Source organism: Phyllobates terribilis, unplaced genomic scaffold (genome assembly GCF_046119375.1).
Source record: "Phyllobates terribilis strain yellow unplaced genomic scaffold, ASM4611937v1 Scaffold_8__6_contigs__length_399053987, whole genome shotgun sequence".
Lineage (NCBI taxonomy): Eukaryota > Metazoa > Chordata > Amphibia > Anura > Dendrobatidae > Phyllobates > Phyllobates terribilis.
Window position 1 is genome coordinate 391,599,104 of NW_027362768.1, and position 27,500 is coordinate 391,626,603.

Here is a 27,500-nt window from a genome sequence, read left to right on the forward strand (position 1 = left end):
CCCATCACCCCGTATACAACACCCCATCATCTACTATTAAAACACCCATCACCCCTATACAACACCCATCATCTACTATATAACACCCATCAACCCCTATATAACACCCATCACCCCTATACAACACCCATCACCCCTATATAACACCCATCACCCCTATATAACACCCATCACCCCTATACAACACCCATCACCCTTATAACACACCCATCACCCCTATACAACACCCATCACCCCTATACAACACCCATCATCTACTATATAACACCCATCACCCCTATACAACACCCATCAACCCCTATACAACACCATCAACCCCTATATAACACCCATCACCCCTATACAACACCCATCACCCCTATACAACACCCATCACCCCTATATAACACCCATCACCCCTATATAACACCCATCACCCCTATATAACACCCATCATCCACCCATCATCTACTATATAACACCCATCACCCCTATATAACACCCATCACCCCTATACAACACCCATCACCCCTATACAACACCCATCACCCCTATACAACACCCATCACCCCTATATAACACCCATCAACCCTATATAACACCCATCAACCCCTATATAACACCCATCAACCCCTATATAACACCCATCACCCCTATATAACACCCATCAACCCCTATATAACACCCATCACCCCTATATAACACCCATCACCCCTATATAACACCCATCACCCCTATATAACACCATCACCCCCTATATAACACCCATCACCCCTATATAGCAACCATCACCCCTATATAGCACCCATCACCCTATAAACACCCATCATCTACTATATAATACCCATCACCCCCTATATAACACATCACTCCTATATAACACCCATCAACCCCTATATAACACATCACCCCTATATACACCCATCACCCTATATAACACCCATCACCCCTATATAACACCCATCATCTACTATATAACACCCATCACCCCTATATAACACCCATCACCCCTATATAACACCCATCACCCCTATATAACACCCATCAACCCCTATATAACACCCATCATCTACTATATAATACCCATCACCCCCTATATAACACATCACTCCTATATAACACCGTCACCGCTATATAACACCCATCAACCCCTATATAACACCCATCACCCTATACAACACCCATCACCCCTATATAGCACCCATCACCCTATATAGCACCCATCATCCCTATATAGCACCCATCAACCCCTATATAACACCCATCATCTACTATAACACCATCACCCCTATATAGCACCCATCAACCCCTATATAACACCCATCACCCCTATATAACACCCATCACCCCTATATAACACCCATCACCCCCTATATAACACCCATCATCTACTATATAATACCCATCACCCCCTATATAACACATCACTCTATATAACACCCATCACCCCTATACAACACCCATCAACCCCTATACAACACCCATCAACCCCTATACAACACCCATCTACCCCTATATAACACCCATCACCCCTATATAGCACCCATCACCCCCTATATACACATCACTCCTATATAACACCGTCACCCCTATATAACAGCCATCACCCCCTATATAACACCCATCACCCCATATAACACATCACTCCTATATAACACCCGTCACCCCTATATAACACCCATCACCCCCTATATAACACATCACTCCTATATAACACCCATCACCCCCTATATAACACATCACTCCTATATAACACCGTCACCCCTATATAACACCCATCACCCCTATATAACACCCATCACCCCTATTATAACACCCATCACCCTATATAACACCCATCACCCCTATATAACACCCATCAACCCTATATAACACCCATCACCCCTATATAACACCCATCAACCCCTATATAACACCCATCAACCCCTATACAACACCCATCACCCTATATAACACCCATCAACCCCTATACAACACCCATCACCCCTATACAACACCCATCACCCCCTATATAACACCCATCACCCCTATATAACACCCATCACACCTATATAACACCCATCATCTACTATATAACACCATCACCCCTACATAACACCCATCACCCCTATACAACACCCATCACCCCTATACAACACCCATCACCCCTATACAACACCCATCACACCTATACAACACCCATCACCCTATATAACACCCATCACCCCTATACAACACCCATCACCCCTATATAACACCCATCACCCTTATAACACACCCATCACCCCTATACACACCCATCACCCCTATACAACACCCATCATCTACTATATAACACCCATCACCCCTATATAACACCCATCACCCCTATATGACACCCATCATCTACTATATAACACCCATCACCCCTATACAACACCCATCACCCCTATACAACACCCATCACCCCTATATAACACCCATCAACCCCTATATAACACCCATCACCCCTATATAACACCCATCACCCCTATATAACACCCATCAACCCCTATATAACACCCATCACCCCTATATAGCACCCATCACCCCTATATAGCACCCATCACCCCTATATAACACCCATCATCTACTATATAATACCCATCACCCCCTATATAACACATCACCCCTATATAACACCCATCACCCTATATAACACCCATCATCTATCTATATAACACCCATCACCCCTATATAACACCCATCACCCCTATATAACACCCATCACCCCTATACAACACCCATCAACCCCTATACAACACCCATCACCCCCTATATAACACCCATCACCCCTATATAACACCCATCACCCCTATATAACACTCATGAACCCCTATATAAAACCCATCACCCCTATATAACACCCATCACCCCTATACAGCACCCATCACCCCTATACAACACCCATCACCCCCTATATAACACCCATCATCTACTATATAATACCCATCACCCCCTATATAACACATCACTCCTATATAACACCATCACCCCTATATAACACCCATCACCCCCTATATAACACCGTCACCCCTATATAACACCCATCACCCTATATAACACATCACTCCTATATAACACCCATCACCCCCTATATAACACATCACTCCTATATAACACCCATCACCCCTATATAACACCGTCACCCCTATATAACACCCATCACCCCCTATATAACACCCATCAACCCCTATATAACACCCATCACCCCTATACAACACCCATTAACCCCTATATAACACCCATCAACCCCTGTATAACACCCATCAACCCCTATACAACACCCATCACCCCTATATAGCACCCATCAACCCCTATATAACACCCATCACCCCTATACAACACCCTTCACCCCCTATATAACACCCATCACCCCTATATAACACTCATCACACCTATATAACACCCATCATCTACTATATAACACCATCACCCCTACATAACACCCATCACCCCTATACAACAACCCATCACCCCTATATAAAACCCATCATTTACTATATAACACCCATCACCCCTATATAACACCCATCAACCCCTATATAACACCCATCACCCCTATACAACACCCATTAACCCCTATAACACCCATCACCCCCTATATAACACCCATCAACCCCTATATAACACCCATCAACCCCTATACAACACCCATCACCCCTATATAGCACCCATCAACCCCTATATAACACCCATCACCCCTATATAACACCCATCACCCCCTATATAACACCCATCACCCCTATATAACACCCATCACCCCTATATAACACCCATCACCCCCTATATAACACCCATCACCCCTATATAACACCCATCACCCCTATATAACACCCATCACCCCCTATATAACACCCGTCACCCCTATATAACACCCATCACCCCCTATATAACACCCATCACCCCCTATATAACACCCATCACCCCCTATATAACACCCATCACCCCCTATATAACACCCATCACCCCCTATATAACACCCATCACCCCTATATAACACCCATCACCCCTATACAACACCCATCACCCCTATATAAAACCCATCATTTACTATATAACACCCATCGTCTACTATATAACACCGTCACCGCTAAATAACACCCATCACCCCTACATAACACCCATCACCCCTATACAACACCCATCACCCCTATACAACACCCATCACCCCTATATAAAACCCATCATTTACTATATAACACCCATCGTCTACTATATAACACCGTCACCGCTAAATAACACCCATCACCCCTATACAACACCCATCACCCCTATATAAAACCCATCACCCCTATATAAAACCCATAATTTACTATATAACACACACCCCTATATAACACCCATCAACCCCTATTATCATCAATCCTATATTACACCGTCACCCCCTATATAACACCCATCACCCCCTATATCACACCCATCACCCCTATAAACACCCATCACACCTATACAACACCCATCACCCCTATACAACACCCATCACCCCTATATAAAACCCATCATTTACTATATAACACACACCCCTATATAACACCCATCAACCCCTATATATCATCAATCCTATATTACACCGTCACCCCCTATATAACACCCATCACCCCCTATATAACACCCATCACCCCCTATATAACACCCATCACCCCTATATAACACCCATCACCCCTATATAACACCCGTCACCCCTATATAACACCCATCACCCCCTATATAACACCCATCACCCCCTATATAACACCCATCACCCCTATATAACACCCATCACCCTATATAACACCCATCATCTACTATATAACACCATCACCCCTACATAACACCCATCACCCCTATATAACACCCATCACCCCTATACAACACCCATCACCCCTATACAACACCCATCACCCCTATATAACACCCATCACCCCTATATAACATCCATCAACCCCTATATAACACCCTTCATCTACTATATAACACCATCACCCCTACATAACACCCATCACCCCTATATAACACCCATCACCCCTATATAACAACCATCACCCCTATACAACACCCATCACCCCCTATATAACACCCATCACCCCCATATAACAACCATCACCCCTATATCACGCCTATCACCCCTATATAACACCCATCACCCCCGTATAACACCGTCAACCCTATATTACACCGTCACCCCCTATATAACACCGTCAATCCTATATTACACCGTCACCCCTATATAACACCCATCAACCCTATATAACACCCATCAACCCTATACAACACCCATCACCCCTATATAACACCCATCATCCCTATATAACACCCATCATCTACTATATAACACCGTCAAGCCTAAATAACACCCATCACCCCTATATAACACCGTCACCCCTAAATAACACCCATCACCCCTATACAACACCCATCACCCCCTATATAACACCCATCACCCCCATATAACAACCATCACCTCCTATATCACGCCTATCACCCCTATATAACACCCATCACCCCCGTATAACACCGTCAACCCTATATAACACCCATCACCCCTATATAACACCGTCAATCCTATATTACAACGTCACCCCCTATATAACACCCATAAACCCTATATAACACCCATCACCCCTATATAACACCCATCAACCCTATATAACACCCATCAACCCTATATAACACCCATCAACCCTATATAACACCCATCAACCCTATATAACACCCATCATTTACTATATAACACTCACCCCTATATAACACCCATCAACCCCTATATAGCACCCATCATTTACTATATAACACAAGGAGAATAATAAGGAGGCTAATAAGGAGGCGAGCAATAAGAGGTTAATAAGGAGTAAGGAGAGTAATAAGGAGGCTAATAAGGAGTAAGGAAAGTAATAAGGAGGTTAATAAGGAGTAAGGAGAGTAATAAGGAGGCTAATAAGAGTAAGGAAAGTAATAAGGAGGCTAATAAGGAGTAAGGAGAGCAATAAGAAGGCTAATAAGGAGTATGGAGAGAAATAAGGAGGCTAGTAAGGAGAGAAATAAGGAGGCTAATCAGGAGAGTAATAAGGAGGCTAATCAGGAGAGTAATAAGGAGGCTAATAAGGTGTAAGGAGAGTAATAAGGAGGCTAGTAAGGAGAGTAATAAGGAGGCTAGTAAGGAGAATAATAAGGAGGCTAACAGGGAGTAAGGAGAGTAATAAGGAGGCTAGTAAGGAGGCGAGCAAGGAGAGTAATAAGAGGCTAATAAGGAGTAAGGAGAGCAATAAGGAGGCTAATGAGTAAGGACAGTAATAATGAGGCTAGTAAGGAGAGTAATAAGGAGGCTAATAAGGAGTAAGGAGAGTAATAAGGAGGCCAGTAAGGAGAAAGGAGAGCAATAAGGAGGCTAATAATGAGTAAGGAGAGCAATAAGGAGGCTAGTAAGGCGTAAGGAGAGTAATAAGGAGGCTAATAAGGAGTAAGGAGAGTAATAAGGAGGCTAATAAGGAGTAAGGAGAGTAATAAGGAGGCTAATAAGGAGTAAGGAGAGTAATAAGGAGGCTAATAAGGAGTAAGGAGAGTAATAAGGAGGCTATTAACGAGTAAGGAGGCTAATAAGGAGTAAGGAGAGTAACAAGGAGGCTAATAAGGAGTAAGCAGAGTAATAAGGAGGCTAATAAGGAGTAAGGAGAGTAATAAGGAGGCTAGTAAGGAGAGTAATAAGGAGGCTAATAAGGAGTAAGGAGAGTAATAAGGAGGCTAATGAGTAAGGAGAGCAATAATGAGGCTAGTAAGGAGAGTAATAAGGAGGATAATAAGGAGTAAGGAGAGTAATAAGGAGGCGAGTAAGGAGAGTAATAAGGAAGCTAATAAGGAGGCTAGTAATGAGAGTAATAAGGAGGCTAATAAGGAGTAAGAAGAGTAATAAGGAGGCTAGTAGGAAGTAAGGAGAGTAATAAGGAGGCGAGTAAGGAGAGTAATAAGGAAGCTAATAAGGAGGCTAGTAAGGAGAGTAATAAGGAGGCTAATAAGGAGTAAGTAGAGTATTAAGGAGGCTAATAAGGAGTAAGGAGAGTAATAAGGAGGCGAGTAAGGAGAGTAATAAGGAAGCTAATAAGGAGTAAGGAGAGTAATAGGGAGGCTAGTAAGGAGAGTAATAAGGAGGCTAATAAGGAGTAAAGAGAGTAATAAGGAGGCTAATAAGGAGTAAGGAGAGTAATAGGGAGGCTAATAAGGAGTAAGGAGAGTAATAAGGAGGCTAGTAAGGAGAGTAATAAGGAGGCTAATAAGGAGTAAGGAGTAATAAGGAGGCTAATAAGGAGTAAGGAGAGAAATAAGGAGGCTAGTAAGGAGAGTAATAAGGAGCTTAATAAGGAGTAAGGAGAGCAATAAGGAGGCTAATGAGTAAGGACAGTAATAATGAGGCTACTAAGGGTAATAAGGAGGCTAATAAGGAGTAAGGAGAGTAATAAGGAGGCTAATAAGGAGTAAGGAGAGTAATAAGGAGGCTAGTAAGGAGAGTCATAAGGAGGCTAATAAGGAGTAAGGAGAGCAATAAGGAGGCTAATAAGGAGTAAGCAGAGTAATAAAGAGGCTAATAAGGTGTAACGAGAATAATAAGGAGGCTAATAAGGAGTAAGGAGAGTAATAAGGAAGCTAATAAGGAGGCTAGTAATGAGAGTAATAAGGAGGCTAATAAGGAGTAAGAAGAGTAATAAGGAGGCTAGTAGGAAGTAAGGAGAGTAATAAGGAGGCGAGTAAGGAGAGTAATAAGGAAGCTAATAAGGAGGCTAGTAAGGAGAGTAATAAGGAGGCTAATAAGGAGTAAGTAGAGTATTAAGGAGGCTAATAAGGAGTAAGGAGAGTAATAAGGAGGCGAGTAAGGAGAGTAATAAGGAAGCTAATAAGGAGTAAGGAGAGTAATAAGGAGGCTAGTAAGGAGAGTAATAAGGAGTAAGGAGAGTAATAAGGAGGCTAGTAAGGAGAGCAATAAGGAGGCCAGTAAGGAGAGTAATAAGGAGGCTAATAAGGAGTAAGGAAAGTAATAAGGAGGCTAATAAGGTGTAACGAGAATAATAAGGAGGCTAATAAGGAGTAAGGAGAGCAATAAGGAGGCTAATAAGCAGTAAGGAGAGCAATAAGGAGGCTAAAAAGGTGTAAGGAGAGTAATAAGGTGTAAGGAGAATAAGAAGGAGGCTAATAAGGAGTAAGGAGAGTAATAAGGAGGCTAATAAGGAGTAAGGAGAGTAATAAGGAGGCTAATAAGGAGTAAGGAGAGTAATAAGGAGGCTAATAAGGAGTAAGGAGAGTAATAAGGAGGCTAATAAGGAGTAAGGAGAGTAATAAGGAGGCTAGTAAGGAGAGTAATAAGGAGGCTAATAAGGAGTAAAGAGAGTAATAAGGAGGCTAATAAGGAGTAAGGAGAGTAATAACGAGGCTAATAAGGAGTAAGGAGAGTAATAAGGAGGCAAATAAGGAGTAAGGAGAGTAATAAGGAGGCTAATAAGGTGTAAGGAGAGCAATAAGGAGGCTAATAAGGAGTAAGGAGAGCAATAAGGAGGCTAATAAGGCGTAAGGAGAGTAATAAGGAGGCTAATAAGGCGTAAGGAGAGTAATAAGGAGGCTAATAAGGCGTAAGGAGAGTAATAAGGAGGCTAATAAGGCGTTAGGAGAGTAATAAGGAGGCTAATAAGGTGTAAGGAGAGTAATAAGGAGGCTAATAAGGAGTAAGGAGACTAATAAGGAGGCTAATAAGGAGTAAGGAGAGTAATAAGGAGGCTAATAAGGAGTAAGGAGAGTAATAAGGAGGCTAGTAAGGACAGTAATAAGGAGGCTACTAAGGAGTAAGCAGAGTAATAAGGAGGCTAATAAGGAGTAAGGAGAGTAATAAGGAGGCTAGTAAGGAGAGTAATAAGGAGGCTAGTAAGGAGAGTAATGAGGAGGCTAATAAGGAGGCGAGTAAGGAGAGTAATAAGGAGGCTAATAAGGAGTAAGCAGAGTAATAAGGAGGCTAATAAGTAGTAAGGAGAGTAATAATGAGGCTAGTAAGTAGAGTAATAAGGAGGCTAATAAGGAGTAAGGAGAGTAATAAGGAGACTAACAAGGAGTAAGGAGAGTAATAGGGAGGCTAGTAAGAAGAGTAATAAGGAGGCTAATAAGGAGTAAGGAGAGTAATAAGGAGGCTAGTAAGGAGAGTAATAAGGAGGCTAGTAAGGAGAGTAATAAGGAGGCTAAAAAGGAGTAAGGAGAGTAATAAGGAGGCTAATAAGGAGGCGAGTAAGGAGAGTAATAAGGAGGCTAATAAGGAGTAAGGAGAGTAATAAGGAGGCTAATGAGTAAGTAGAGTAATAAGGAGGCTAATAAGGAGTAAGGAGAGTAATAAGGAGGCTAGTAAGGAGAGTAATAAGAAGGCTAGTAAGGAGAGTAATAAGGAGGCTAATAAGGAGTAAGAAGAGTAATAAGGAGGCTAGTAAGGAGAGTAATAAGGACGCTAATAAGGAGTAAGGAGAGTAATAAGGAGGCTAATAAGGAGTAAGGAGAGTAATAAGGAGGCTAATAAGGAGTAAGGAGAGTAATAAGGAGGCTAATAAGGAGTAAGGAGAGTAATAAGGAGGCTAGTAAGGAGAGTAATAAGGAGGCTAGTAAGGAGTAAGGAGAGTAATAAGGAGGCTAATAAGTTGTAAGAAGAGTAATAAGGAGGCTAGTAAGGAGAGTAATAAGGAGGCCAATAAGGAGTAAGGAGAGTAATAAGGAGGCTAATAAGGAGTAAGGAGAGTAATAAGGAGGCTAATAAGGAGTAAGGAGAGTAATAAGGAGGCTTATAAGGAGTAAGGAGAGTAATAATGAGGCTAGTAAGGAGAGCAATAAGGAGGCTAATAAGGAGTAAGGAGAGTAATAAGGAGGCTAGTAAAGAGAGTAATAAGGAGGCTAGTAAGGAGAGTAATAAGGAGGCTAATAAGGAGTAAGGAGAGTCATAAGGAGGCTAGTAAGGAGAGTCATAAGGAGGCTAATAAGGAGTAAGGAGAGTAATAAGGAGGCTAATAAGGAGTAAGGGGAGTAATAAGGAGGCTAATGAGTAAGGAGAGTAATAAGGAGGCTAATAAGGAGTAAGGAGAGTAATAAGGAGGCAAGTAAGGACAGTAATAAGGAGGCTAATAAGGAGTAAGGAGAGTAATAAGGAGGCTAATAAGGTGTAAGAAGAGTAATAAGGAGGCTAATAGGGAGTAAGGAGAGTAATAAGGAGGCTAGTAAGGAGAGTAATAAGGAGTAAGGAGAGTTTTAAGGAGGCTAATAAGGAGTAAGGAGAGTTTTAAGGAGGCTAATAAGGAGTAAGGAGAGTAATAAGGAGGTTAATAAGGAGTAAGGAGAGCAATAAGGAGGCTAATAATGTGTAAGGAGAGTAATAAGGAGGCTAATAAGGAGTACGGAGAGTAATAAGGAGGCTAAAAAAGTGCAAGGAGAGTAATAAGGAGGTTAATAAGGTGTAAGGAGAGTAATAAGGAGGCTAATAAGGAGTAAGGACAGTAATAAGGAGGCTAATAAGGTGTATGGAGAGTAATAAGGAGGCTAATAAGGTGTAAGGAGAGTAATAAGGAGGCTAATAAGGAGTAAGGAGAGTAATAAGGAGGCTAATAAGGAGTAAGGAGAGTAATAAGGAGGCTAATAAGGAGTAAGGAGAGCAATAAGGAGGCTAATAATGTGTAAGGAGAGTAATAAGGAGGCTAATAAGGAGTACGGAGAGTAATAAGGAGGCTAAAAAAGTGCAAGGAGAGTAATAAGGAGGTTAATAAGGTGTAAGGAGAGTAATAAGGAGGCTAATAAGGAGTAAGGAGAGTAATAAGGAGGCTAATAAGGTGTAAGGAGAGTAATAAGGAGGCTAATAAGGTGTAAGGAGAGTAATAAGGAGGCTAATAAGGAGTATGGAGAGTAATAAGGAAGCTAATAAGGAGTAAGGAGAGTAATAAGGAGTAAGGAGAGTAATAAGGAGGCTAGTAAGGAGAGCAATAAGGAGGCCAATAAGGAGTAAGGAGAGTAATAATGAGGCTAGTAAGGAGAGTAATAAGGAGGCTAATAAGGAGTAAGGAGAGTAATAAGGAGGCTAATGAGTAAGGAGAGTAATAGGGAGGCTAGTAAGGAGAGTAATAAGGAGGCTAATAAGGAGTAAGGAGAGTAATAAGGAGGCTAGTAAGGAGAGTAATAAGGAGGCTAATAAGGAGTAAGGAGAGTAATAAGGAAGCTAGTAGGGAGTAAGGAGAGTAATAAGGAGGCTAATAAGGAGTAAGGAGAGTTTTAAGGAGGCTAATAAGGAGTAAGGAGAGCAATAAGGAGGCTAATAAGGAGTAAGGAGAGTAATAAGGAGGCTAGTAAGGAGAGTAATAAGGAGGCTAGTAAGGAGAGTAATAAGGAGGCTAATAAGGAGTACGGAAAGTAATAAGGAGGCTAATAAGGAGTAAGGAGAGTAATAAGGAGGCTAGTAAGGAGAGTAATAAGGAGGCTAATAAGGAGTAAGCAGAGTAATAAGGAGGCTAATAAGGAGTAAGGAGAGTAATAAGGAGGCTAGTAAGGAGAGTAATAAGGAGGCTAGTAAGGAGAGTAATGAGGAGGCTAATAAGGAGGCGAGTAAGGAGAGTAATAAGGAGGCTAATAAGGAGTAAGCAGAGTAATAAGGAGGCTAATAAGTAGTAAGGAGAGTAATAATGAGGCTAGTAAGGAGAGTAATAAGGAGGCTAATAAGGAGTAAGGAGAGTAATAAGGAGACTAACAAGGAGTAAGGAGAGTAATAGGGAGGCTAGTAAGAAGAGTAATAAGGAGGCTAGTAAGGAGAGTAATGAGGCTAGTAAGGAGTGCAATAAGGATGCTAATAAGGAGTAAGGAGAGTAATAAGGAGGCTAATGAGTAAGTAGAGTAATAAGGAGGCTAATAAGGAGTAAGGAGAGTAGTAAGGAGAGTAATAAGGAGGCTAATAAGGAGTAAGGAGAGTAATAAGGAGGCTAGTAAGGAGAGTAATAAGAAGGCTAGTAAGGAGTAAGGAGAGTAATAAGGAGGCTAATAAGGAGTAAGAAGAGTAATAAGGAGGCTAATGAGTAAGTAGAGTAATAAGGAGGCTAATAAGGAGTAAGGAGAGTAATAAGGAGGCTAATAAGGAGTAAGGAGAGTAATAAGGAGGCTAATAAGGAGTAAGGAGAGTAATAAGGAGGCTTATAAGGAATAAGGAGAGTAATAATGAGGCTAGTAAGGAGGCTAATAAGGAGTAAGGAGAGTAATAAGGAGGCTAGTAAGGAGTAAGGAGAGTAATAAGGAGGCTAATAAGGAGTAAGGAGAGTCATAAGGAGGCTAGTAAGGAGAGTCATAAGGAGGCTAGTAAGGAGAGTCATAAGGAGGCTAGTAAGGAGAGTCATAAGGAGGCTAATAAGGAGTAAGGAGAGTAATAAGGAGGCTAATAAGGAGTAAGGAGAGTAATAAGGAGGCTAATAAGGAGTAAGGAGAGTAATAAGGAGGCTAGTAATGAGAGTAATAAGGAGGCTAGTAAGGAGAGTAATAAGGAGGCTAATAAGGAGTAAGGAGAGTGATAAGGAGGCTAGTAAGGAGAGTCATAAGGAGGCTAGTAAGGAGAGTCATAAGGAGGCTAATAAGGAGTAAGGAGAGTAATAAGGAGGCTAATAAGGAGTAAGGAGAGTAATAAGGAGGCAAGTAAGGAGAGTAATAAGGAGGCTAATAAGGAGTAAGGAGAGTAATAAGGAAGCTAATAAGGAGTAAGGAGAGTAATAAGGAGGCTAGTAATGAGAAAAACAAGGAGGCTAATAAGGAGTAAGAAGAGTAATAAGGAGGCTAGTAGGGAGTAAGGAGAGTAATAAGGAGGCTAATAATGTGTAAGGAGAGTAATAATGAGGCTAATAAGGAATAAGGAGAGTAATAAGGAGGCTAATAAGGAGTAAGAAGAGTAATAAGGAGGCTAGTAAGGAGAGCAATAAGGAGGCTAATAATGTGTAAGGAGAGTAATAATGAGGCTAATAAGGAGTACGGAGAGTAATAAGGAGGCTAATAAGGAGTAAGGAGAGCAATAAGGAGGCTAATAATGTGTAAGGAGAGCAATAAGGAGGCTAATAAGGAGTAAGGAGAGTAATAAGGAGGCTAAAAAGGTGTAAGGAGAGTAATAAGGAGGCTAATAAGGAGTAAGGAGAGTAATAAGGAGGCTAATAATGTGTAAGGAGAGCAATAAGGAGGCTAATAAGGAGTACGGAGAGTAATAAGGAGGCTAAAAAGGTGTAAGGAGAGTAATAAGGAGGCTAATAAGGAGTAAGGAGAGTAATAAGGAGGCTAGTAAGGTGTAAGGAGAGTAATAAGGAGGCTAATAAGGTGTAAGGAGAGTAATAAGGAGGCTAATAAGGTGTAAGGAGAGTAATAAGGAGGCTAATAAGGAGTAAGGAGAGTAATAAGGAGGCTAATAAGGAGTAAGGAGAGTAATAATGAGTACAACTCTGTTATCAGAAGTATTATGAAGATGCCACCTGGAGAGGACATGTCTATGTCTGGGGGATGATGCGCCCCCGCTCGTCATACTGGGGGATGATGCGCCCCCCCGCTCGTCATACCGGGGGATGATGCGCCCCCCGCTCGTCATACTGGGGGATCATGTGCACCCGCTCGTCATACTGGGGGATGATGCGCCCCCCGCTCGTCATACGGTGGGATGATGCGCCCCCCGCTCGTCATACGGGGGGATGATGCGCTCCCGCTCGTCATACGGGGGGATGATGCGCCCCCGCTCGTCATACGGGGGGATGATGCGCCCCCGCTCGTCATACGGGGGGATGATGCGCCCCCGCTCGTCATACGGGGGGATGATGCGCCCCCGCTCGTCATACTGGGAGATGATGCGCCCCCGCTCGTCATACTGGGAGATGATGCGCCCCCGCTCGTCATACTGGGGGATGATGCGCCCCCGCTCGTCATACTGGGGGATGATGCGCCCCCGCTCGTCATACTGGGGGATGATGCGCCCCCCCCCCCCAGCTCGTTGTACTGGGAGACTTTAAGGAAACCTTACAGAGAAGGTTCAGGAAAGTTTCTGTTTGGGAATCTTTCCACCTGAGTGGGGCTTAGAGGGTCAGCGCTTCACAGAGGGGGAGGGGAAAGATGAGACCACATTCCTGGCTCTCTATAACTCCCGTCACAGACAACTAGCAGCCATGTTCTATTGCACAGGGCGAGCAGACACGGAGGACAACCATGAACGATTACCTGCCTGTTCCTTTCATTCTCACTGGCGCCAATTCCCTTTTCCCCATAGATACCAAAGACAAGGTGGTCAGCGCCACCTGCGCTGCTAAGTTCAGTGGTGCCGTGGGCTGCAGAGGTGGCCCCAGACAGGGTGTTGTGAAAACCAATGCCACATATGCGATAGGCATAAAGATCAAAGATCAGCACCATGGACACCATAGATGTGAAGACCAGCACCACGGGAGCTATAGATGTGAAGACCAGCACCACGGGCACCACAGATCTTAAGACCAGAGCCATGGTTACCATAGATGTGAAGATCAGCATCATAGGTACCATAGATGTGAGGACCAGCACCATTGGAGCCATAGATGTGAAGACCAGCACCACGGGAGCCATAGATGTGAAGACCAGCACCATGGGCAACATAGATGTGAGGACCAGCACCATTGGAGCCATAGATGTGAAGACCAGCACTATGGGCGTCATAGATGTGAAGACCAGCACCATGGATGTGAAGACCAGCACCATGGGCACCATAGATGTGAAGACCAGCATCATGGGCACAATAGATGTGAAGACCAGCACCATGGATGTGAAGACCAGCACTATGGGCACCATAGATGTGAAGACCAGCACCATGGGCACCATAGATGTGAAGACCAGCACCATTGGAGCCACAGATGTGAAGACCAGCACCATGGGCACCATATATGTGAAGACCAGCACCATTGGAGCCACAGATGTGAAGACCAGCACCATGGGCACCATAGATGTGAGGACAAGCACCATTGGAGCCATAGATGTGAAGACCAGCACTATGGGCGTCATAGATGTGAAGACCAGCACTATGGGCGTCATAGATGTGAAGACCAGCACCATGGATGTGAAGACCAGCACCATGGGCACCATAGATGTGAAGACCAGCATCATGGGCACCATAGATGTGAAGACCAGCACCATGGGCACCATAGATGTGAAGACCAGCACCATGGGCACCATAGATGTGAAGACCAGCACCATGGATGTGAAGACCAGCACCATTGGAGCCACAGATGTGAAGACCAGCACCATGGGCACCATAGATGTGAAGACCAGCACCATTGGAGCCACAGATGTGAAGACCAGCACCATGGGCACCATAGATGTGAGGACAAGCACCATTGGAGCCATAGATGTGAAGACCAGCACTATGGGCGTCATAGATGTGAAGACCAGCACTATGGGCGTCATAGATGTGAAGACCAGCACCATGGATGTGAAGACCAGCACCATGGGCACCATAGATGTGAGGACCAACACCATGGGCACAATAGATGTGAAGACCAGCACCATGGATGTGAAGACCAGCACCATTGGAGCCATAGATGTGAAGACCAGCACCATGGATGTGAAGACCAGCACCATTGGAGCCATAGATGTGAAGACCAGTGCCGCACATCCTGGGATTAGAACATATGAGGATTATTACAAAAGTATTTGAAGAAGTTTTTTATTGGGGTTGAACATGAATATCTCAGTGTGAGCGCTCCCTAACAGATCCCTGCGCTGTACAGCCTCTGCAGTCCGGGTTCCCTCTTGGTAGATTCGGTGTCCCCAATGACCTCCGTCCCTAAGAGCCGAGCGATTGTCTTGCAGGATTCCTGTTCCCATGGAAACATGATGGGAGCATTTTTCATGGTGTTGGAATCTGCAGAGCGTCGTCTGCTGCACCAAGACCCAAACACATGCAGCCCACAAATGGAGAACTACAAGCACCAGCAGAACCTGGAGATCTCGGCGCCGTCCTCCCCGACTTATCTCCTCGATGCGGGGAATGAGTAGTGATGGCGGTCGTCAGTGATCACTGAGGATCTAAGCCAAAACTGTGGGGTCAGGGAAACCCCCGATCCTACTCACACAGCTGATGGCGTGTTACAGGCAGGTACCGCTGCAGAGTAAAGCAGGGTGTGGCGGTACAATGGGGGTGCAACGCAGGGTCTGGGGGTAGAGCAGGGTGTGGGGGTACGGTGCAGGGTGCGGGGGTACGGCGCACGGTGCGGGGGTACGGTGCAGGGGTACGGCGCACGGTGCGGGGGTACGGTGCAGGGGTACGGCACACGGTGCGAAGGTACGGCGCAGGGTGCGGGGGTACGGTGCAGGGTGCGGGGGTACGGAGCAGGGTGCGGGGGTACGGAGCAGGGTGCGGGGGTACGGAGCAGGGCGCGGGGGTAAGGAGCAGGGCGCGGGGGTACGGAGCAGGGCGCGGGGGTACGGAGCAGGGCGCGGGGGTACGGAGCAGGGCGCGGGGGTACGGTGCGGGGGTACAGAGCAGGGCGTGGGGGTGCGGGGGTAAGGAGCAGGGTGCGGGGGTAAGGAGCAGGGTGCGGGGGTACGATGCAGGGTGTGGGGGTACGATGCAGGGTGTGGGGGTACGGTGCGGGGGTACAGAGCAGGGTGCGGGGGTACGGTGCAGGGTGCGGTGCAGGGTGCGGGGGTACGGTGCAGGGTGCGGGGGTACGGTGCAGGGTGCGGGGGTACGGTGCAGGGTGCGGGGGTACGGAGCAGGGCGCGGGGGTACGGAGCAGGGCGCGGGGGTACGGAGCAGGGCGTGGGGGTACGGAGCAGGGCGCGGGGGTACGGAGCAGGGCGCGGGGGTACGGAGCAGGGCGCGGGGGTACGGTGCGGGGGTACAGAGCAGGGCGTGGGGGTGCGGGGGTAAGGAGCAGGGTGCGGGGGTAAGGAGCAGGGTGCGGGGGTAAGGAGCAGGGTGCGGGGGTACGATGCAGGGTGTGGGGGTACGATGCAGGGTGTGGGGGTACGGTGCGGGGGTACAGAGCAGGGTGCGGGGGTACGGTGCAGGGTGCGGTGCAGGGTGCGGGGGTACGGTGCAGGGTGCGGGGGTACGGTGCAGGGTGCGGGGGTACGGAGCAGGGCGCGGGGGTACGGAGCAGGGCGCGGGGGTACGGAGCAGGGCGTGGGGGTACGGTGCGGGGGTACAGAGCAGGGTGTGGGTGTACGGTGCAGGGGTACGGTGCAGGGTGCGGGGTTAAGGAGCAGGGTGCGGGGGTAAGGAGCAGGGTGTGGGGGTACGGTGCGAAGGTACAGAGCAGGGTGCGGGGGTACGGTGCAGGGTGCGGGGGTACGGTGCAGGATGCGGGGGTACAGAGCAGGGTGTGGGGGTACGGTGCAGGGTGTGGGGGTACGGTGCAGGGTGTGGGGGTACGGTGCAAGGTGTGGGGGTACGGTGCAGGGTGTGGGGGTACGGTGCAGGGTGTGGGGGTACGGTGCAGGGTGTGGGGGTACGGTGCAAGGTGTGGGGGTACGGCGCAGGGTGTGGGGGTATAACATATGAGGCAAATGCGACTGTAGGACAGGAGACTACAATCTATTACTCCTTGCTAAGAGTAGCAGCTGTCTGAGGAGCTCTAGGACTTTCGTAGTCTGCCTCTCTTCTCCCCAGGAGGAGGCCCGTAGTCTGCCTCTCTTCTCCCCAGGAGGAGGCCTCTGCCTCTCTTCTCCCCAGGAGGAGGCCCGTAGTCTGCCTCTCTTCTCCCCAGGAGGAGGCCCGTAGTCTGCCTCTCTTCTCCCCAGGAGGAGGCCCGTAGTCTGCCTCTCTTCTCCCCAGGAGGAGGCCCGTAGTCTGCCTCTCTTCTCCCCAGGAGGAGGCCCGTAGTCTGCCTCTCTTCTCCCCAGGAGGAGGCCCGTAGTCTGCCTCTCTTCTCCCCAGGAGGAGGCCCGTAGTCTGCCTCTCTTCTCCCCAGGAGGAGGCCCGTAGTCTGCCTCTCTTCTCCCCAGGAGGAGGCCCGTAGTCTGCCTCTCTTCTCCCCAGGAGGAGGCCCGTAGTCTGCCTCTCTTCTCCTCAGGGAGAGGCATGCTACCTGGGAGGCCACCATGGCTTCCCAGACTTCTGTTTCCCAGTCCATGCCGGCGGGGTACAGTGAGCAACAGCAACCGGCCCAGGAGGGAGTGAGGCGATCAGGAAGGGTGGGGAAGACCGTACCCACCTACTCCAACCCTGAGACGGTTCATCTCCAGCCCAGAGAGGGAGACCGGGGCACCCCTGGTCCCAGGAAGAAGAGCCCAGCAAGATCCTGGGGGAAGATGAGCTCCAGCGAGTCCCCAAGTTCCTTCTCCTCCCGAGTGGTCGCCATGTTGCGAAAGTACGAGGACGCCGGCAAAGCACTAACCCAGCTGAAAGAGGAGCTGCGGGAGGCCCGGGTCCTGAACACCCGGGCGTCCCTCAAGGAAAGACCCGTGACCTCCTTGAGGTTTAAAGCCCTCAGAGACGAGGTGGTCAGGTTGGTGCTCCTCCGGGAGGGGATTGAGAAAAGCGCAGGTTCCTTCCTGGAGAGGGTTAAGAGCCGGCAGCGTGTCTCGGAAATGAAGGGGTTAAACACCTCAGGAGAACCGCCAGCAGGCGTCCTTAGTGAAGAGGAGGAGGATGAAGAGGTGACTGGAGTCCCAGGTGCTGGAACCAAGCGGGAGAGTGAGGGGCAGAGCCAGAGACCAAGCGGCCTCCCTGCAGGGCAGAGGACACCAACCCAACAGACTGGAGTGTCAGGGGAGGAAGAGGAGCAAGAAGGTGGATTACTGAGGGAGATTCGACTGCTGGAGTCTCCTGTAGACTTGATTTGGTTTTCCTTCGGAGAGGACGAACCAGTGGAGGAGACAAAGAAGAGGAAGAGGAAGACCGGAGGAGCCGCACAGGAGGTGGTGAGTTACAAGTAGGCACCAATGTCTGATGTTGCGTCTGCCACCTCCTGTGTAAGCCCCACCAAACCTAAAGGCACGGGCTCTGCAGTGGGTCCGAGGCAGAGGCAAGGTGGGGAGAGGAGAAGGACGTCCGGCGATGCTGCCATCTGTACGGGGAACAGTGCAGGGGGCGAGGCTGTGGAGGTACTCGCGGCGTCGGACATAGGAAGTCCTGTGGAGTTGTACACGCCGCTGTGAGAGGGGGGCACACCGCTCCAGCATCAGGCAAGGCGGCTCTTGGAGCCGGTGAAGTGAGGCGCACTGTGGTGACAGGGGCGCAGTGCGCCTCAACGGAGGAGAAAATGGGGGGCAGCTGGGACAGGGGAGCCGCCTGCTAAGAAGGATGAGGCAGATAAAGCAGCAGAAAAAAACTTCTGTGAGGAACACTGGGCGCACTGCTGCGACAGGGGGGCAGTGTGCCCCGGCGCCCAGAATCGATACTAAGGCCCCAAAATCCGTGGGTACAGAGCAGGCAGCAGTGCCAGACAAACAGTCTGCCCAGGATAGGGAACAAAATGCAGCAGTAGGGGGGCAGGGCGCTCCAGGAGAGGACCTGCAGAAAGCCAGGAAAGAGGGTGTGGTGCTGCAGGGAAAGGAGTCTCTGGAAGTGCTCCCCTCCCCCGGCCCAGCAGGTGTGAGTGCAGAGACACCAGACACAAGGAATGGAGGTGACTGTGGAAGGTGCAGAGAACAGTGGGGTAAATGGTGAGAATAGTGGTAATGGGGTGACGGGAGGTGTCAGTAATGGAGTGACAAGTATGGGGAATGAAAGTAGTGGTGCAGCAAATGGTGGGAGTAGTAGTGGAATGAATGATGGGAGCAGCACTGGTGTTGGTGGGGGGGGGAAGTAGGCGCTGCCCCCCCAGCATTGGCGGGGGCTTCAGCCCAAAGCTATTCAGGAGCTGTCAGTGCTGGGGGTAGTAGTGCGCCCTCGTCTGGGGGCCCTGGGGATGGTGACTTGCAACAGCAGCTCCTGGACGCCCTGAGGAGAGGGGAGAGCTCCATCACTGTAAAGGGGAGGGAGGTTGATCTGTCTTTCTGGATAGAGAGACATGGTCTTTCAGCCTTCCGAGATAGAGGGGCAGAGACTGTCTGGTCTCTGCCGACAACGGGGCAGAGGTGTAACCGTAGGAACGTGGCCCGTCTCCAGTGGGTGAGCAAGGATGCCTGTCCTGATAGGTCGAAGGTGGTTGAGCTCCTGCTGGGGATGGGCTTTGCGGCATATGACATCTTTGCCTTGATCGATCCCTACGGGACCTCCTACTTCGATGTCAGCTTCGTGAGACCGGAGGGCCTTGAGCTTTTCTGGTCTCGCCATGAGCTGGCTCGGAGTCGCCCCGAATGGCATGGTCTCTTTCCCCTGGCAATAACCCGCCAGAATTCAGTCAGGAAAGTGACCATTTTGACTAGTAACGAGTCGCTTTCCTGTATGGACATTACGACCTGGGTGAGTTGATACGGAGAGATCACCGATATTCCTCAAAAGAATCTTGATGACCATGGTATCTGGTCAGGGGCCTGGACCTTCATGGTGAGATTGCAGGTTTCGGGAAACACTGTTACCCATATCCCCTCCTCAACCTTTTTGGGGAGGGATAGGATCTTGATTTTCCACCGGGGGCAGCCTAAGGTCTGTCACAGGTGCAGTAGCCCCACACACTTCAGTGCGCAGTGTACCACCCAGAAATACGCACTGTGTGGGGACCTTGGTCATCTTGCTGCTGCCTGTCGCAGGATTAGGTGTAACTTGTGTGGTGACCTCGGTCACCCGTTCAGTCGCTGTTCGCGTTCCTTCGCCAATGCGGTCCTGAAAGCGGCAGGTGCGGGACAGGCAAAAGCCAGGACTAATCTTGCCGGTGAAGGGACCAGTAGGGGCGAGGGAGGCAGGGATCCGGTGAGGAGCAAGCTGCCGCCATCCACCATCAGGCGGCAGGAGCAGCGCCGTGGGGACAGGGGGCAGGGAGTAATGTCCCTAAACTCTGACCCAAGTACTTCACTTGCAGCTGAGGATCCTAAAGACAGCGAATTGAGCGAGGAAGTCAAGAGACTTATAAGGGAAGAGCGAGAGGAGGCCACGTCTTCCCAGGAACCTTCATTAGTCTTGATGAGGGAGAGGGGGAGTGATCACAGAAAAAGGGTAAAAGAAGGACAGCCAGAGGTAGGAGGGGGACCAGGTCTCGAGCTGCCTCTTTGGAGTGTGACACCTCTGACTCTCTGGCCGTGATCCAGGCGCCATTGGAGGGTTCAGCCGCCCCCCCCCTCTGGTGGATCTCTCCAACCGGTTCCGTGCCCTCCAGGACTTCCCTCTGGAAGGGGAGGACGGGGACCCGGGGCCGGAGGTTGCGGACAAGGTGGTTTTGGCTCAGGAGGTGTCTGGGTCTTCCTCTGGGGGGGCAAATAAAAAGCTTTCTGAGGGGGGGACTAACCCACAACTACCAGAAAAGGGTAAGAATGTATGTAAGGAGAGAACTGATGAGTCTGTCTTTCTTAAGCACTAAAAACCCATCATGATCAGAGGAAGAGGTTGGGACTGTCAGTGGTGGGAAGAAAAAGGCTATCTAATTCAATCATGATGGCGGCACCCACCCCACTGAAGCTGGCAACTATTAACGTTTGCAGCATAGAGTCAGATGCGGCAAGGTACACAGCCTTTCATTTTCTCGGCCAACTTGACGCCGACATTTTGCTTTTGCAGGAGACCAGGTTGACCGATATATCAACCTTGCATAAAGCAAGGCTTGAGTGGAGGCATGGACCCTCCTACTGGTCTCTTGCGGCTGAGACGTATAGCGATCCTTTTTAAGACCACAGCGGTTGAATGCAGACGAGTGATCGAATTAGAAATGGGGAGATGCTTGATCCTAGATGTCTCCATGGGGGGACAGGAGCTTTGGCTCATTAACATCTATGGTCCCAAGTCCAAGAGGGACCGCAAATGTCTCTTCCTGAAGATCAAACCTTTTTTATTTTCGAGTCGGCAGGTGGGCTTCGGAGGGGATTTCAACAATGTCAGGAGATCCTGTGATAGAGGAGGTTCCGGAGACCGGCTGGCTTATGACTGCGTTGCGTTAAACAGGACAGTAAGTGAGGCTCGCCTGGTGGATGTCCACATCCGGCACAACCCGGGCGACACGGTATTCACCTTTTTTAGAGGTAGTCAGTGCAGGTCTAGGATAGACAGGTTTTATTTCAAGAAGAAGGCTGTCTCTTCATTGTCGGTTGTGGAGGTGGAGTTCTCCGATCACTGTTTGATTATGTTTTCTCTGAACGTTACAGAGACTCCTCGGATGGGAAGAGGTTATTGGAAGCTGAATTCGTCACTCTTGAGGAAGCAGCTGTAAGACGGTCTTTTGAGGAATTACTTCAGAGCCAGGTACCATTGCTGGGCCTAAGTAAGACTAAGTCGGAGTGGTGGGAGATGTTCAAACATCGGGTGGCGAGATTCTTCTGGCAGCTCTCGAACCTCAGAAGCCTGAACAGGGATCACCTGTATCAGAGCCTGGGGAGGAAACTCGAGCATCTTGTCTCGACTGGAGGTAGCCGCGAGGAGATCTCCAGAGTGAAGTCCTTGCTCAAGAGGTGTCAGTACGATAGGCACGCATCTTTGGTTTTCGAGGGGGACTACGGGAAGTACTGCTCCCCCGACCATTACAGAAACTGTAAGATGTCAGTGAATAGTAAGATAGTGACGGGGCTGATGGACAGTACGGGGTCCCTGAGAAGGTCCAGATCAGGGATCTTGGAGGTCGTCAGTTCCTACTACTCGCACCTCTTGGGAAGGAGGGTCTTGATCGTGACGGGATGTCGGCTTTCCTGGCTGAATCTGTACCTGAGCCAGGGGCTGACCTCTCGCTGGGCGGTTTGGTAGAAGCAACCAAAGAAGAGGAAGTGAGACTGGCGATCGATGGGCTTAGGCCCAAAAAGTCACCAGGTCCGGATGGCTTAACATCCGAGTTCTTTAGGACCTTTAGGGACTCTTTGGTCCCCCTCTTGACTCGGGTGTTTAATGAGTGTCTCTCCTCGGGCACTCTGCCGAGATCATTGTGGAGGTCAGCTTTGATCATTTTGTCGAAGGGTAAAGATCCGTCAAGCGTTGAGAATTGGCGTCCCATAGCACGTCTCAATGTGGACAGGAAGATTTTGGCTAAGATACTTTTCAACAGGCTGGTGAAGTTTGCACCCTGGCTCCTTTCGGAGGTTCAGCACTGCTGCGTTCCTGGCCGTAGCACTTTTAGTGCTGTTCTTGGTGTCCGAGAGGCCGTGGAGCAAGGCAGGGCTGGCCTTTGGAAGGGGTTGTTGCTGACCGTGGATGAGGCAAAAGCCTTTGATCGGGTTAACTACGAGTACCTCTGGTCCACTCTTTTGAGGTATGGTCTGCCTGGAGGGTTTGTGGACTGGCTTAAGACCTTGTACGCAGGGGCTGAGACTTTTTCTCTGGTAAATGGGTGGATTGGACAACCTTTCGGGGTAGGATCTGGTGTCCGTCAGGGCTGTCCTCTTATCCCTTTGCTTTACGTGTTTGCGATTGATCCCTTCCTCAGAAGGATCGATTGTGGACCGTTGGCTGGGGTGCGGATGGGCGGGGCAGCGCCGGAGGCTATCCTGAGGGTAGTGGCCTACGCGGACGATGTCACCGTCTTTGTTTCTTCGCAAGAGGAGGCAATGGTGGTGATGGCAGAAGTAGAGAGCTACTCGGAGGCATCCGGGTCCAAGGTCAACCAGGATAAGTGTGAGAGTCTCTGGCTGGGAGGCAGAGATCCCGGGTTTGATCTTCCGGACACCCTCCCCGAACCTCAAGAACATGCCAAAGTCCTGGGCATCGAATTCGGCCAGGGTGATTACCCCACGAAAAACTGGGAAAGCAGAATCAAAGGTGTCGCCCAAAGAGTGGACCAATGGAGGGGTTGGTCTTTGACCCTGAGGGAAAGGGTTGGCCTGTGCAGAGCTTTCCTGCTCCCCTTGCTAATCTACCTGGGCAGCGTCTGTGCCTTGCCGGAGCCTCTCTGGACATGGGTCTACAGTCTGTTCTTCCAGATGTTACGGGGGAATAGACTAAACCTAGTCAAGTGGGAGGTAACTTACCACACGAGGAGACTAGTGGGTTGAACATGGTGAACCCCATGGTGTTCCTAGTGAACACCTTCTTGAAAGTTAATGTGCCAAACCTCTGGAAAGAGAGGGCTTCTCCGTGGGTATTCTCCTGCAAAGGAATGGGAGACAGAGAGAATATTGAAGGATCTTCACACACCACATGGGCATCTCCCGGCTTATGTTACCCTGGTCCTGAAAATAATCCGCTGGTGGGGTCTGGGAATGTGGGAGGTGAGGTCCCTCCCGAGAAAACTCCTCGATATGAGGGTCTTGCTTTCTCATTTTCAGAGTCCATTGGTCCTCAAGGACTGCCCAAGTCGGGATCTGGAGGTTGGGTTGAGTTTGTTAAATTCTAGCAGGATCTCCAAGAAGTACTGGGACTTGACTTGGCGCTGCTTCCAAGGTAAGTTGTATGTGAGGGACAATTTGAAGGACAGGAGCTCTGAGGACAGGAATTGCCCCCGTGAGGCTTGTGCTAACATGCTGGAAAGCATGGAGCACTTCCTGCTTCATTGTCGCTTTAATACAGAGGTGTACAACAGGGTGGGGGCTTCCATTGGTTGGCCGCGGCTGGCTACTCTGTCCTACGCCGGGTGGGCCTATGAAGCGTTCGGAGACCTTGGGAGAAGGGATCGAGACACTTTATTCATAGTAAGTGCAGTGGTCCGGTATTTCACGTGGAACGCACGAGTTTTAGTTTCGACACAGAGTAAAATCCTCCATGTAGATAAAGTCTGTAGGAACATCCTAGGTGACCTGGTGAAGGTACGTTCTCTGGAGTATGAAAGACTGGGTGCCCGGAGGGCGGCCCACCTCTGGAGGGGCTTTTTCTTCAGGGTGCATTAGCCCGGTAGTACTCCTATATCCTGGTGGTGGGCTGATGTCTTTCCACCCTAGATTTTTTTTTTGTATTTATGTCTCCTGAATAGAAGGTTTGCCGGCATCGAACTTGAGCCTTTGATGGTGAGTATGTAGGTTGTGTTCCGTGATGTTGGTTTCTGTATATATTGTATAATAGGGGGTTTTAGTTAGGTTGGGTGGGCAATTCTGGGGGGGACCGGAGGAGTTCGGCAGTCAGGGCGGGAGGACTTCGGCGGTCGGGGGCGGAGGACCTTGGCGGTTGGGGGCGGAGGGGTTGGGGGACCTTGGCAGCCATGGGCGGAGAGGCCGGTGGACTCGGTGGTTGGGGGCGGAGGGGTCGGGGGACCTTGGCAGCCGTGGGCAGAGAGGCCGGTGGACGTCAGTGGTTGGGGGCGGAAGGGTCAGGGGACCTTGGCAGCCGTGGGCGGAGAGGCCGGTGGACGTCGGTGGTTGGGGGCGGAGAGGCCGGTGGACGTCGGTGGTTGGGGGCGGAGAGGCCAGTGGACGTCGGTGGTTGGGGGCGGAGAGGCCAGTGGACCTCGGCAGCGGTTACTATGGATGCGGGAAATGAGATAAAGAGATAAAAGGTAGATGTCAGTAGTCAGACACAACGTGGAGGCCGGAGGGGTCAGCAGGGCCGTGTCCTGTGGTGGGGAGGGTGCAGGTCTGGGGTTTTTGTTGGGAGGACGTCTACTTATTCATGGTGGCTGTCCCCTTCTGACGGTAACTGTTTACTGTATGACTCTGAATATCAATGTCCACTTCACTGATAGAGAAAGGGAGGGGGAACTTCATACTGGTACCGCGACCCCCTGGCCCGCAGCGAGACGTCCCCGTGTCCCGACCCCCTGGCCTGCCTCGACACGTCTGTGTCCCGACCCCTGGCCCGCAGCGAGATGTCCCCGTGTCCTGACCCCCTGGCCCGCAGCGAGATGTCCCCGTGTCCTGACCCCCTGGCCCGCAGCGAGATGTCCCCGTGTCCCGACCCCCTGGCCCGCAGCGAGATGTCCCCGTGTCCCGACCCCCTGGCCCGCAGCAAGATGTTCCCGTGTCCCGACCCCCTGGCCCGCAGCAAGATGTTCCCGTGTCCCGACCCCCTGGCCCGCAGCAAGATGTTCCCATGTCCCGACCCCCTGGCCCGCAGCAAGATTTTCCCGTGTCCCGACCCCCTGGCCCGCAGCAAGAAGTCCCCGTGTCCCGACCCCCTGGCCCGAAGCGAGGCGTCCCCGTGTCCCGACCCCCTGGCCAGCAGCGAGACATCCCCGTGTTTCGACCCCCTGGCCCGCAGCGAGACGTTCCCGTGTCCCGACCCCCTGGCCCGCAGCGAGACGTTCCCGTGTCCCGACCCCCTGGCCCGCAGCGAGACGTTCCCGTGTCCCGACCCCCTGGCCCGCAGCGAGACGTTCCCGTGTCCCGACCCCCTGGCCCGCAGCGAAACGTTCCCGTGTCCCGACCCCCTGGCCCGCAGCGAGACGTCCTCGTGTTTCGACCCCCTGGCCCGCAGCGAGATGTCCCCGTATCCCGACCCGCAGCGAGATGGCCGATGTAGAGATGACTTGGTGATCAGAAGTGATCAGACCACCAGACATGGTCATGTGACCAGGATACATCATCGCCCTGAGCTATGACGGAGAGGGGGGCGCACGTTGACGTTGGGGGGAGCACGGTGAAGGAGGGGGGAGCACGGTGACGGAGGGGGGCGCACGGTGACGGAGAGGGGAGCACGGTGACGGGAGGGGGGAGCACAGGTGACGGGAGGGGGGAGCACAGGTGACGGGAGGGGGGAGCACAGGTGACGGAGGGGGGAGCACAGGTGACGGAGGGGGGAGCATGGTGACGGCGGGAGAACGGTGACGGCGGGGGGAGCACGGTGACGACGGGGGGAGCATGGTGACGACGGGGGGGGGGAGCACGGTGACAACGGGGGGAGCACGGTGAAGGAGGGGGGAGCACGGTGACGACGGGGGGAGCACGGTGGCGACGGGGGGAGCATGGTGGCGACGGGGGGAGCACGGTGGCGACGGGGGGAGCACGGTCACGTTGGGGGAGCGCGCTGACGGCGGGGGGAGCACGGTGACGGCAGGGGGAGCACGGTGACGGCAGGGGGAGCACGGTCACATTGGGGGAGCACGGTGACGGAGTGGGGAGCACGGTGACGGGGGGAGCACGGTCACATTGGGGGAGCACGGTGACGGAGGGGGGCACAGTACCTTTCATGTCTCGCAGCTTCATTCCCATGGACAACCCTGTGCCCGAGGTCCTGTTTCTGAGGTCCTGTGCCGGGGGTCCTGTGCTCCGCAGCTCAGGCCTTCAGTCTAAGGTGCTAGTCCTGCAAGAAGCCAAACAGCAGCCCATCCCCCACCGCTGCCAGAGAAGCCGCCGATGATTGGCTGCAGCCGCCTCCAATGGTGACAGAGCAGCGCTGTCACATCAATGGCTCCGTCCTCTCAGCACAGGGGGTCAGTCCCGCCGCTGCCATCAGTGCCGGCCCAGGACTGGAAGAGTTAACAGAGAATACAGAAGGGGCAGACACCAGAGAACAAACGCTGCACAGGACTGACCAATCAGATCAGAAGAGGTACTGTGCAGTGTATATATATATACAGGCCAGGAGAAGAGGTACTGTGCAGTGTATATATATATACAGGCCGGGAGAA

At 50.2% G+C, this 27,500-nt stretch overlaps 1 protein-coding gene across 1 annotated transcript in view; it reads right to left on the reverse strand.

Moving 5' to 3' along the window:
* Window positions 1-27,234, reverse strand: part of DAG1 (dystroglycan 1) — a 43,466-nt gene extending 16,232 nt beyond the window's left edge. The window contains exon 1 of the mRNA XM_073645195.1: window positions 27,054-27,234. The gene's annotated coding sequence lies outside the window, so the exon portion shown is untranslated. The remainder of the gene's footprint in view (window positions 1-27,053) is intronic.
* Between the last annotated feature and the right edge of the window lie 266 nt (window positions 27,235-27,500).